The following is a 12,089-nucleotide window of genomic DNA, read 5'->3' as shown; positions in this document are numbered from 1 at the left end:
GAAATCAGTGTGGGTTAGATATGGGCAGGGCAGAATGAGCTGCCAGAGCCCTGTTTCTTGGAAAAGTGTTTCCTAAACATGCTGGGACAGTTCACTAACTGATCCACCCGCAGTGGAAAAGGTACAATATTGTTGATTAAAGTCCAGGTACAACATGTTTGATCAGAGCTTTTGTAAAATTCATTGCTAGTTTGCCTTGCTTTTAACCTTAGGAGACTATATATCAAATGCTATTTTTTTTTTTTTTTGGGCTACCACTTGTTGCTTAAGGGAATTAATTTTTTTCTTGTTTGACCTGATAGTGGATTTCCAGAGGTGAAAGCTTCCATCTGAGAAGCTGACTTTCACTAAATTTACTGACAGTTAATAACAATATCATTAAATAAGTGCCCGACTCAAGCAAAAATATGACCATTCGTAATACCTTATGAGCCTCAATTAATAGGGCTTACTTTTAATTTGTGCAAATAATATTCAGTCAATAACTTAAGAATGCTAAATAGCTCTTCAGAAACTACTGGAATGTACCGTGGTTTGCTTTTCAAAGTCTAACTGTTTTACATAGTCCTAGAGTTGGTGTCAGTAAAAGCGTGTGCCCTGTTTCAGTAAATGTAACAAGGTGTCTGGCAGACCCAATCCATCCTTGTCAAGCTGTTCTTCTTTTGTTGCAGGGGTGAAGAACTAGTGGGTTTCTTCTGAAAACAGATTCAGCTTTCTTTATGGGAAATTCATCTCTCTCCTTTTGTAAACTCGCCTTTGAGTTTTATAGGACACCTCTAGCAGAGACTCATAAGACATGTATCCGTCTAAAGCCTGTAGGTATCTGTGCTGCTGTAGGAGGAGCCCTTCCATTTGTCTTTCATTTAGATTCGTTGCATGTTTACCAAGGTGAAAGGATTAGTGCCCTGGAGATCATTTGCTTTCATAAGCTTTAAACTAGAGTAGAAAAAGTTTCATGCCTTGATTCTTTTCCAACAGCCCTTTCACTCTCTGCAAGGCATATAGGAGCAAGCTGAGACATATTGATTGCCAGCAGACTCTTCCAACAAAATTGCCCTGTCTGAATCAGTTAAACTGGGTGGGAAGAGAGAACTTTTGCCAGTTTCTCCCATCTTTTCTACCACGTGGTGAGACACCTGGAGCGTTCCTTGGGGGTTTATAATCAAGATGAAATACTTCAGATTTCTACGTCTAAAAAATGCCAAAATCCCAGACCATATGTAACGATAATTCACATGCCTTCTAACCTTTTGTGTTTTGCATATAGTCTTGCAGTGAAATATTGATTCCCTAGATGCTTTTCTATAGAAAGAGAAGTTTAAAAAATTGGAAGAAGAGGAGTCTTGGTTTAGCATCATTTCCATTTAAATATAAAATCAATAGTAGGTAAATACATTAAAATCCTTGCTGTCCTGAAATTGACATCTGATAGTATTTCTCCCCTCTGAGACTGGTAGCTTAAATAAAAAAATTAAAAAAACATAACATTTGACTGAAACTGGCTATAATAAATTAATACCAGCTAGAAGAACAAAACCCCAATGCAGGAAACTCCAAACTAGATAAGTTCAAACAGACATCTTTCTCTGAATGACATTTTCAGAACATTTCATTAATAATTATAAATTCTCTGTGATGATCCTTTCACCACAGAGTGTGGTGTGTTGCAGGGGGAGGGGAGGGTTTATTTACTGATTTACAGTGGAATACTGTGGAGGTATTTAAGGGATAATAGGAGAAATCCTCTGCTTTACAAGGGAATAATCCAATTCCCAAATGGATTAACTACCAGTCTATAGCAGAACAGTTCATTTAAGCAAGGGAACTCCCTTAATACTGAGAAAATCAGAGCAGCTGTTCTGTTGTCAATATTGTACAAGTGAAATCATTCTTATTAAAAGTAAAATTGAGGTTCCCTTTAACCAGGTAATTACCCTTAATTACATTGCATTTTAAATTCCTCATTCTCTGATAAATGTGATCTGGGTTTCCCACTACTGCAGCTGAGAGAAAACATTCAACACAAGAGGGACTAGGAGCAAGACAAATGTATGGAACAAACTAATTAAAGAAAAAGCTTGCACAAGGCAGTGTGGTCTGAGGATGGAGAATCAGGAAGTCTTCAGTTCTAATTCCAGTTTTGCTAATGACTTATGTTATACTAATAAAATAAAAACCAGCAGGATCTTAAAGGGGAAAAGGCAGAATACCACATTTATTGTGAATACAGAAAGAATCGTAGTAAGCAGTTAGTTATAGCTATAACATTTCATTCAATCTCATATTTACTGACACATTCATTCATACACACACACACACACACATAAACAGGTTCTGCAAGGTTGTTATCATAGTTACCAGCCTTAGAGTTGCTCGTGCCAAGCCACTCGCCAGGTGGCCTGGACACGAGGAGGGAGCAGGGCCTTGTCAGATGCTCATCTGATGCTCCTGGAAGTTGGTTTGCAGAATCAGACCCCAAAGTTCTCACTTTCTAGAGTCCATTTTTATAGGAGTTTCTTCCTATGCCAGTCTATGGGAATTGCTTCATCATGCTGTTGCTGAATCAATCAGCAAATAGCACATTCCTAACGGCTCCGTGCTACTAGATGTTATCTTGTTCTTTGGTTCTCCCATTCTTGAGGCTGTTGGGTGGATTCCAGTGGACCTCCAGGGGGGGGTCCTCTGGTTATTTCCACTTGATGCCTTCTTCAGCCGATGGACACTGGATTCTTAGGCTGGCACCTCCCTGATCATTCAGTTATTATCCACACCAAGCATCCATCCACGTACATCCTCTATCTCTATTTTAATCACAATTGTTAGCAAAGCGAGATGAATACAACAAAAGGGCGGGGAGTCTCTGGGTGCGGTTTCTGTTAGAGTATTGCTTTCAGTCTCTCTCTGTGTGAGTAGTTATTACAAAGAATTGCTTTGAGAACAGACTCTGTCTTAGAATGTACTAACATAATTAGCAGCTTGCAAGTTTAACACATAGAGGGAGAGAAACAGTACCAAAAACCAAGAGACCTCTTAATTAGTAATACCCTGGAATTTAAACTAGGGGAATCAAACTCATTTGTGATTTTAATACAGAACTTCTTTAGTATGATCCAACACTTGCTGCATGGCCTTGTGTATCCTCACCTTCTGCTTCCATTTCCCTGTGGAGATGAGAATACCTACCTGCTTCACACTGCAGAGTTGAGAACATTGGTTAAATAGTGTCTTAATCTTCCACCCTCACTCAAGCTGAGTACTTCTTACTATACTAGTGGTCCCAAACCATTACTCTACTTCAATACATATTACAATGCTGGAGTAATGCATTAAGTAATTTTATAGGAGAATTGTATCTGAGTGCATCATGCAGACTTGGAGGAAGAGGTGGTGATGCTGGCAGACCAGGTCATGTATTCAGTGTATTCAGGTCAATTCAGTTGTGTATTAGTATAGATCAAAGTAATGGTTAGATGTATCAGAGTGTATTGTATGTTTAAACTCCATGAAAACTAGTGAGAGGTTATTTGCATTGTTTTCACTTATCTGTTCCTGTTACAATGTAAGAGCAAACATTTACATTGTATGTACCCCTGTAACTAAATAACCCATCAAAAAAATCTTGTGAAATGCTAAGGAAGGGTTTAAGGACTTTAACAGAAAATGTTAATTTCAAGCAAGTGGCTATTATGTATGATGGTCAGAGGTCCAAATACTAAGTGCGTTCCTCACTCATCATCAAAGGAGAAGCTCATGTGGGCAGAGAGACTGTAAGCTTGTCTTCTGTGAGAAGAAGCTACAAGAATGGAGCCAAAGAAAGATCCTTCATCTCTGAACGGTTTGGACTCTTGCAGAGAAGCGTACGAAATGCAAAGCAGAGATCCCCAGAGACAATCTGGATACCCTGAAAAACTTTTGGGAAACTGTCAATTTATTACATCACTGCCACAGGAGTTGCAAACTGTGACTCACCTGTACATATACATTACTTGCTTTAACCTCTCATTCCTTTTCTTAGCTTTCTATGACTTCAGGATATGATTGGTATAGTGATCTAGGAATTCAGTTGTTACTGGCTGGGTGAAATCTAATTATAGAACCATCAGCAGCTTGAGGTATCTGCCCTGTTTCTGACAGTCTGCCCTGAGGTAGGTGCTCACAGTTGAGAGTCACTCCAGAACCCCCTGACAGAGCTTACATGGCTACTTTTTCCTGAGAATTATAAATTTCTTTGAGAATGCAGGAAAGGTGTTTGCATTATATGGCAAGAATGTCTCCTTCTGTAAGAACACCATGGGAGGGGGACAGAAAACAGGAAACCCTATGCTGTTCCTTTAGAGCACCCTTTCAAGGAGAGCAGGTTTGCAGCCCTGTGCTTATGTGGAGAGGAGGAACTCCCTCTTTTTGGAGATGGAGGCCATAAACATAGGAAACACCTCAGACTGAGGGCTTGTCTACACTGGCACTTTACAGCACTGCCACTTTCTCGCTCGGGGTGTGAGACCCCCGGCAGCATAGCAAGTTTCAGTGCGGTAAAGCGAAAGTGTAGACAGTACCCCAGTGCTGGTAGCTACGCTCTGCCCCCATGGAGCTGCGTGGTTTTTGTTTTTGGTTTTTTTTTAGAGCTCTGGGAGAGCTCTCTCCTAGCACTCTGCACGACTAAATGAGCCATGTTAAAGTGCTGCTTTACTCGCACGTTAGACTAGCCCTGACTGTATGGTTGAACACCCTACTGCTGATCAGCGGAGGCCATGGTGGGAATGTATACTGCTGCCTCACTCTAGACATCTGGATGCCTACTTCCTGCCTAAGCCCTAGAGCGCATCAGAAACTGGGAGAAGATATGTGTTAGGTCATCTTAGTCATGTGCAGGGCCTGATCCAGTAGATGTCCTCTGAACATGCCTGCTGGACAGGGTCCCCTTCGGATCTGGCCAGAGGAGGAGATAGTGGTGGTTCTCCCACTCACCTTATGTCTTTTAGCCCAGTGGTTAGAGCTAAATGGGATGGGGGAGACCCAGGGTTCAGTCCCCCTGTTCCAATCACTCTTTCGCTATTTGTCCACAGTGGAACACCTTCAATCGGAGAGACTGAGGAAGCCTCACATAAGAATATCCCATATCTTTGTGGTTAGAGCACTCTCCTGGGAGGTGAGAGATGCCCTGCTCAAATCCTGTCTCCCCACTCCTTAGGGAGTAGTCTAACCACCGGGTGAAAACTTAAGGTGGATGGTGGCACCATCACCTCCCCTTCCGCTAGAGAGATAGGTGCCTACAACCACCACCTCATCCAGCCACTTACTGTGGAGTAAGGCAGGTGCCCACCACTCCTCCACCTTAGCTATTTTGACTTTGTCTACACGTCGAGCTAGGGCTATGATTCCTTGCTTGCCTAGGCATATTTGCACTAGCTCTCGTGGAGCTAGCATGCTAAAAATAGTGTAGCTGTGCTGAATACAAACCCATCTAAGCTCCACGCATATGTATTTAGCCTGCCAAGCTCATACCACCCCGGCTACACCATTGTTCTTAGTGCACTTACTCGAAGAGAACTAGCTCAGATGTCTCTGCAACCTGGAAGTCACCGTCTTCCGCTCCAAGTATGGACATACCCTTCGTATGGAGTGAGGCCAACACTCAACTCATTCCTGCAAGAAATGCTTTAGGCATGTAAGTCACCTGACTCCAAGTGGCTGGTTCCTGCTGAGGGTCATTAAGCAGAGATAGGTGCCTAAAAGTTCAGCACTGTTACTCAGCATTGCAGTGCTTAATTTCCTTCATGGATCTCCCCCCCCACCCCATATATTTTCATTTATAATATTCATGAAGAAAACATTTAATTCAAATTAAAATTTCCTGTCTTGACTGTGCTCTGAAGAGGGAGATGGAGATGGGATTAGATTTAAAAGAATAAAGAGGCAGTAGATGTTTTCCTTAAGGAGAAGCTAGAGGCTGCATATATTGTTATTGGCTGACCCTCAGCTTGAGCTCAGCTGTAGTATCTTTGGGTATCTTGCCCCTGGGTCCCCTACTTCTGGGCAATCTTACAGTTCCTGGCAAGAGTTCAGCTTTTTCTCAGGTTCTCTTCAGTACCTAATTTACAGCCCCCTTATCTCTAGCCCCTGGCAGCCTTTCCTAATACCTACCACAAGTCAGTGGTTGGAAGTGGCCCTGCAGGTTAGAAGTTTGCTCATATCAAGATTGTAATATCAATCTGCCCCAAACAGAGGGTTGAAGAAAAAGGTTAGCAAGTGCCTCACACTGAGCTCTCCTTACAATCAGTGCTCACTAGCAGTCCCCTAGTAGCTTCCCTGGTACTGGGAAACAATCTTTCTCCCCCTGCCCTTTTTAAGAGCCACTTCTTCAGTTGGTGCATGTTTACAGGTGCACCTAATTGGCACTGCCCAAGTGCAGTAATGCTCATTAGCCTTTCCACCAGTAGGATGGGGTGTGTCCCATCACATTACTCACCTATTTGCTCTAAAAAGCTGTTAAATGGAAATTTCACATTGACCATTAGCTGCATCAGAGTGGAAATTCTAGACTGATTGTAAGTGTAATTCCTTGTTACTTGAGTAATAGGGTAATCTTCAAGTATTTTTCAGTGGCCTCACTGTTTAAGCTACCATATTTTTCTGGATTGGTTGCAGAGATAGTTTTCACTCTGTAAATCAATACTCGGTGGCTTTGTTGGTTCTACTGCCAAGCAGACTGAAATAAAAGGTGTGAAGCTATTCTATTCATCTTAATGGGGTGTTAATGATTTCAAAGCCTAGCTGTGACCATTTAAATGTGAACACTATTAATCAATGGCTATAACACAAACACTCAGCTTGAGTCACTGAAATTTAAATGCACAGGGCAGTTGGTTAGCAAATGAAGATTTGTGGGGGTTTTGTAAGAGGGGAAAAAAATCCCTGCCACATTAATTTAGCAGATTCAAGAAGGAAAAAAACCCATAACTCCTGCTTTATTGAGGATTTAAAAAGTATATTGCTACCATAGTCACAAATTAACCAATCTGCATGAAATAAACACATTTCAGCAGTGGTGTCATTTTGGTTACTACTACAAGACAGCGACTTGCAAAATTAAATTTCCTTCCAAACAGTTCTCATGTGCCCTTTGATTGCAAAGCTCATTTAAACAGAACCCCCCTTCAGAATTGCTTTAAAAAGTCTTTAGTTCCACAGAATATTCTCATTCACTCAAATAGTATATTACATGTCTGCAGAAGCTACATGTACAGATTTTGCTAGGGCTGTAATACTGTCCTTGTGAATTTGGAGAAAATCATACTGGATATATCACTATTAAAGTGTCAGGGAAAGCAGGCGGTAGGAAGAGGTTGGAACAGTGCAGCACAAGGTGGCAGGTGTGCTATGACTGTTGCTTAATACACATCATAACTGTTCTCTCCATCTAGTTGTTGCATCTGTAAGTTGCCTCTTGCTGATATTCAGACTGTAAACTCTTTAGGGCAGGGCCCATCGTTCTGTTAAATGTTTATACACGGTTGGGCTCTGGCCCTTGATTGGTGCTACTGCTAGACAAGTAATAACAATCAGAAGACTTTGGTTCTTTTTCCAGCCCTCCCTGCATGATGTTAGGTAAGTTATTTAACCTTTTTGTCCTGGTTTTCTCAGTCCCCCTTCTATTATTATAAATGAACTTTGTGAACTTTGGAGGGAAAAAAAATGTTATAGATTCCAAATTGTCTTGTTGGAACAGAAATCGTAATTAATTTTTTAAATTTAAGGTGACTGTAGTGCTTATGACAAAGCCTGGTGCAGTTAAATGTGAGGCCAGTCCTTGAACAAACTCTGCTAATGTACCTCAATTCTGACATGTGTCAATCTTACAAACTTTCTGAGGACATATGAGACTTGCCTGAGGGCTGCAGTGTCATCTCCATTTTACCTCGTGAATATACCTTGCGCTTGTTCCTAATGGTAGAGGCCCGGTCTACACCTAAAAATTAACCTAGCCACATTGCTCAGAGCTGTGAAAAATTTCACACCCAGTGTCATGTACTTAGGTTGATTTAGCCCCCACTAGATGCCGCTGGAAGAATTGGAAGAACAGCTACTGCCCGTTGGATTACCTTTTCTGTCACCATAGGAAGTGCCTATGCTACAACGGCACAGCTGCAGCGCCATAGCTGTGTTGCTGTAATATAGACATGGCCTGAGTCTGGGCTACATCTCTTATATGAAAGGGGGACACACCCTTTCCAGCTAAGGCCTGGTCTACCTTATGTTGGCATAGATACATGAAAAAAATCACCCGTGACTGATGTAGCTATGTCAGCTACTGGGGATTATGTTGATGGAAGAGTGCTTCAGTCCATATAGCTAACTTGGGCCGATCTAATCCCCAAGGTAGAGAGCACTCTGTCAACAGAAGAATTTTGTTGCCCTAGCTACTGCCTATCAGGGAGGTGGATTACCTACACCAACTGGAGAACTGCTCTTGTCAGCATAGGTACTGTAGTGTCTACACTGAAGCACTAGAGCTGCAGCTTTGCCACTGTAGCATTTCAAGTGTAGACAGGCCCTTTGTTTGGGAAGGGTGTTCTTACACCTACAGGAAAAAACCCTGCTGTCAGTGTAGGCTGTCTATGGGGTTATGCCAGCGTAGCTATGATGGTATAGCTATGCCATATAGTCTTTGTAGTGTAGACATGCCCTAACCTACCTACAAAATAGTGTTGTAACATTCTCATCTTATGTTGTGGACCAATGTGGAGATATGAAAGGATTATTAATAAACTCTTCTCTTAAAAAATCAGATGAAAACTCAAAATCTCTGCTTTTTGTGGCTTCTTCTCTGTGGAGCATTCAGCAATTTCTATAAATTAATGAATTCTTCTGACCTTGTCAATCAGAAGCTGAAGAATAGTGCCACAGGTACACCACTGTGAATCTAGTTAAATATGTAATTTGTGCTGGTCCCATGCAGCCCCGCTGTCGCCCATCTTCATCCACATAGCCCTGCCAAAGGGATGTATGCCTACAGCCAACTCTCTTACAGTATCTTGTTTGCCTGTGATTTCAGACAACAGTGAGAGGCCATCAAATTAATAACTCACTCTTGGCTTTACAAAGAATCTTTTTTTTTTTTCCCTTTTATCGGGAGTAACTAAGGAGGGAAATGGAAGTAATGCACAGAACCTGTTGTTGGTTGTGATGGGGTATTAACCCTGCATGGGCTCTGCCAGAGCCTAATTGGGCCAGGTGGACCCAATCAGCCAATTAGGCTGCAAATGGGGGAGATTTAGGTTGTGTGGAGAGTTTTGATTAGAAAGAAGCCCGCCTGTGAGGGACCAGGCAGGGCTTCTACAAAGCCAGGAGACTGGAAATAGTGTAAGGAAGAAGTCTTTAGTTCTTGTCTTTGAAGTGAAGGAAGGGGAGAAGAGGTATGGTAGGAAGGAGTCAGGCAGTGAGAGTAGTAAGGTGGTGCAGATGCAGGCCTTGACCGTTCACTACACGGGGTCCTGGTCTGGAACCAAGAGTAGAGAGTGGGCCTGGATTCCTCTGCTAACTACTGCAGAGTGGTAGCGCTAAGGGCTATGGATATGAAGACTGCCGAAGTCATTGTGAGAGCGACATAGTCAGGGCAGTGAGAGGACTGCCTGATGCTACTTGTGGAGAGAGACTTTGAAAGACCACCCTGGAAAGGGAAAACCACTGAGTGACCTGGCCAAAGGGCTAAGTCATGAAGAGGTAGTAGCAGTTCCTGAAGCAAGAGTGGGGCTGCAGACAGAGAGAGAGAGCAAGAGTGCAATAGTGGGAAGGGTGCTGGTCTTCCAGAGCTAATCTCCAGAACCGTCAGGAGGAAGTGATGTCTAGTAGTGAGTACTGTGCCCCCTTACTCTGGTGTGGGCATCAATTTCCTGCTAACGCTTAACTTACGTTGTTTCTGTTAATCACAAAGTTCAGTACCTGAAATATATTTTGCAATAATCACATCTTCTATCAAAGGATAGTCCTGGTTATTGTGATCATTTTTTCCCACACATGTAGCCTCAAACCTTGGAAGTGCTTTAGGGGCAACAAGTAAACAATAGGATTCCTCAAAGAACAGCAGCGGGAAATCTGCTCCAAGTCAGCAACCCTAATTATATTTGACTCCCAGGTCTTTATATCAAAATCCACATATTGGTTGAAGGGTAGAAAACAAACCTTTCCTAGAGGAGGAACATATTACTATCAGTGATGCCCAGTATTGCTTCCAATTGTATACTGAAGCTGTCCTGAGACTGTTCACCTGACACATGGAGTTTTTTACAAGCACATGTATTTTAAAACCTTGTCTAAGGGGCATGTCTACATGTACCGCTCTGTAGCGGCACAGCTGTACCAATGTAGCTGCAGTGCATCTGGTGAAGACGCTGTATGCCGATGGGAGAGAGCTCTCCTAGCTGCATAATAAAACCACCTCCACAAATGGCAGAAGCTATGTTGGTGAGAGAAGCTCTCCTGCTGACATAATGCTGTGCACATGAACACTTACGTTGCTCGGAGGAGTGATTTATTCACACGCTGAGCGACATAAGTTATGCCAACATAGGCTGCAGTGTAGACCTAGACTAAATTTTACTTTTTCTCCTGCTTGGGATGTTCTTAGTTGTGTGTACAACTGCTTGTCAATATTTACTTCTATAATAGGAGATTCCCCAATCTCCCCATGTCCAGTTATTGATTTTTTTTTTCTATAAATTCAACTTCAGGGGCCATTTTATCAAATAAATCCTTCAATCTGTCTTTTTTAAGAATGTTTTCTCCATCTTCAGCGCTGATTTACATAAAATTGGTAGGTAAGCCTCCCCTTCACTTAGAAAGATCTAATGGACCTAAGTGCATCTTATGTAAGCGCAATATTGGTGATAAGCATGAGGTTGATTTCCAAGCTATTTATTATAGGAAGAGCACAGAGCCTGTGGCTCAGATTAAGAGCTAGTGTGTAAGAGTGTAGCTGTATGTCAGTAAATGACGTTAGAAAATCTAAGTAGTTGTAATTTACCGAAGGCTGATAACCCCTTCCCTCTGTAAAACCTACCTATTGGGGGTTAACAGAAAAGAAATCTCTACCTGGAAACCTTTTGCAAGGTTTTTCACTGATCCTTCTGTTGGAGAAGGGAGTCTATATTCCTGCAGAATGAGCCAAGGGCTCTTTCCTATGTCCATGTTAGGCTCTGGATTTCTGGGTCCTTGATAGAACAACTTCAATGGAATTCCCAGTGATTTTCTTTGACCCCAAATCCTCCCTTAAATGGTTTCGCCCCTGTGTAAGGGCTCTATAGAAAAGATATTCAGGTGCTGTATTACATTAGCTTTCTCAAATCACCATGGGGCCAGTGGGGTGAGGGGATGAGGCCCCATGGTGATTTGCCTCCTAGCCACCTAGCAAAGGGCCAACTGGTCCCTCTGCTGCCTCCTCCAACCTCCACTCAGATTCCTGGATTGTTGAGTGCCTTTCATAAGGCTTGGGGGAATGGAGGTGGGGAAGGCATGTCACCCCTTCTGTGGGGGAGAAGTTCAGGTACGGAGAATATCCACCACACATGGATTGTGGGGCATGATGTAGCTTGGAGAGGCTAGAGAAGTTTTGTTTTTCACTAGCTTAGACTCCCCTAGAGTAACTGATGCTACTTTATACATCACTTCTGAATTTGGCCCTGTAGTATTGCCAGGCAGCCTAAAAGTAAGAGTTGATCAAGTTGGTACAGGCTTTTGTTGGGGTAACATCAGGTGAAGTTTTACTTTTTGAGGTCATTGACTTGTTGGCTTCATAAGACTAAAAACATAAAAGCTGCCAAATAGCAAAGAAATCACAACGTCAACAGCTTCACAGAAAGGAGCAGGAAAGAAATGGGTGAGTTAAAAGAAATCCTGAGACTGGCACCAGCAAGTGTCTAAGTGGCACTCACTCAGTCTGTCATCTTGCCTTCTGCTACATCTTGCAAACATTGGCAGGCATTCCTAGGCAGGGAGTAAAGACTGCCACTACACTAATCTACACCATTACTAGCCCTTGGAGAAGCCCGAATGTTTTTTGATAACCAGACCATCCTGTACCCAACAGCTGCTGA

This window comes from Eretmochelys imbricata, chromosome 5, assembly GCF_965152235.1.
Source record: "Eretmochelys imbricata isolate rEreImb1 chromosome 5, rEreImb1.hap1, whole genome shotgun sequence".
In the NCBI taxonomy this organism is placed as follows: domain Eukaryota; kingdom Metazoa; phylum Chordata; order Testudines; family Cheloniidae; genus Eretmochelys; species Eretmochelys imbricata.
This window is presented reverse-complemented; position numbering follows the sequence as displayed.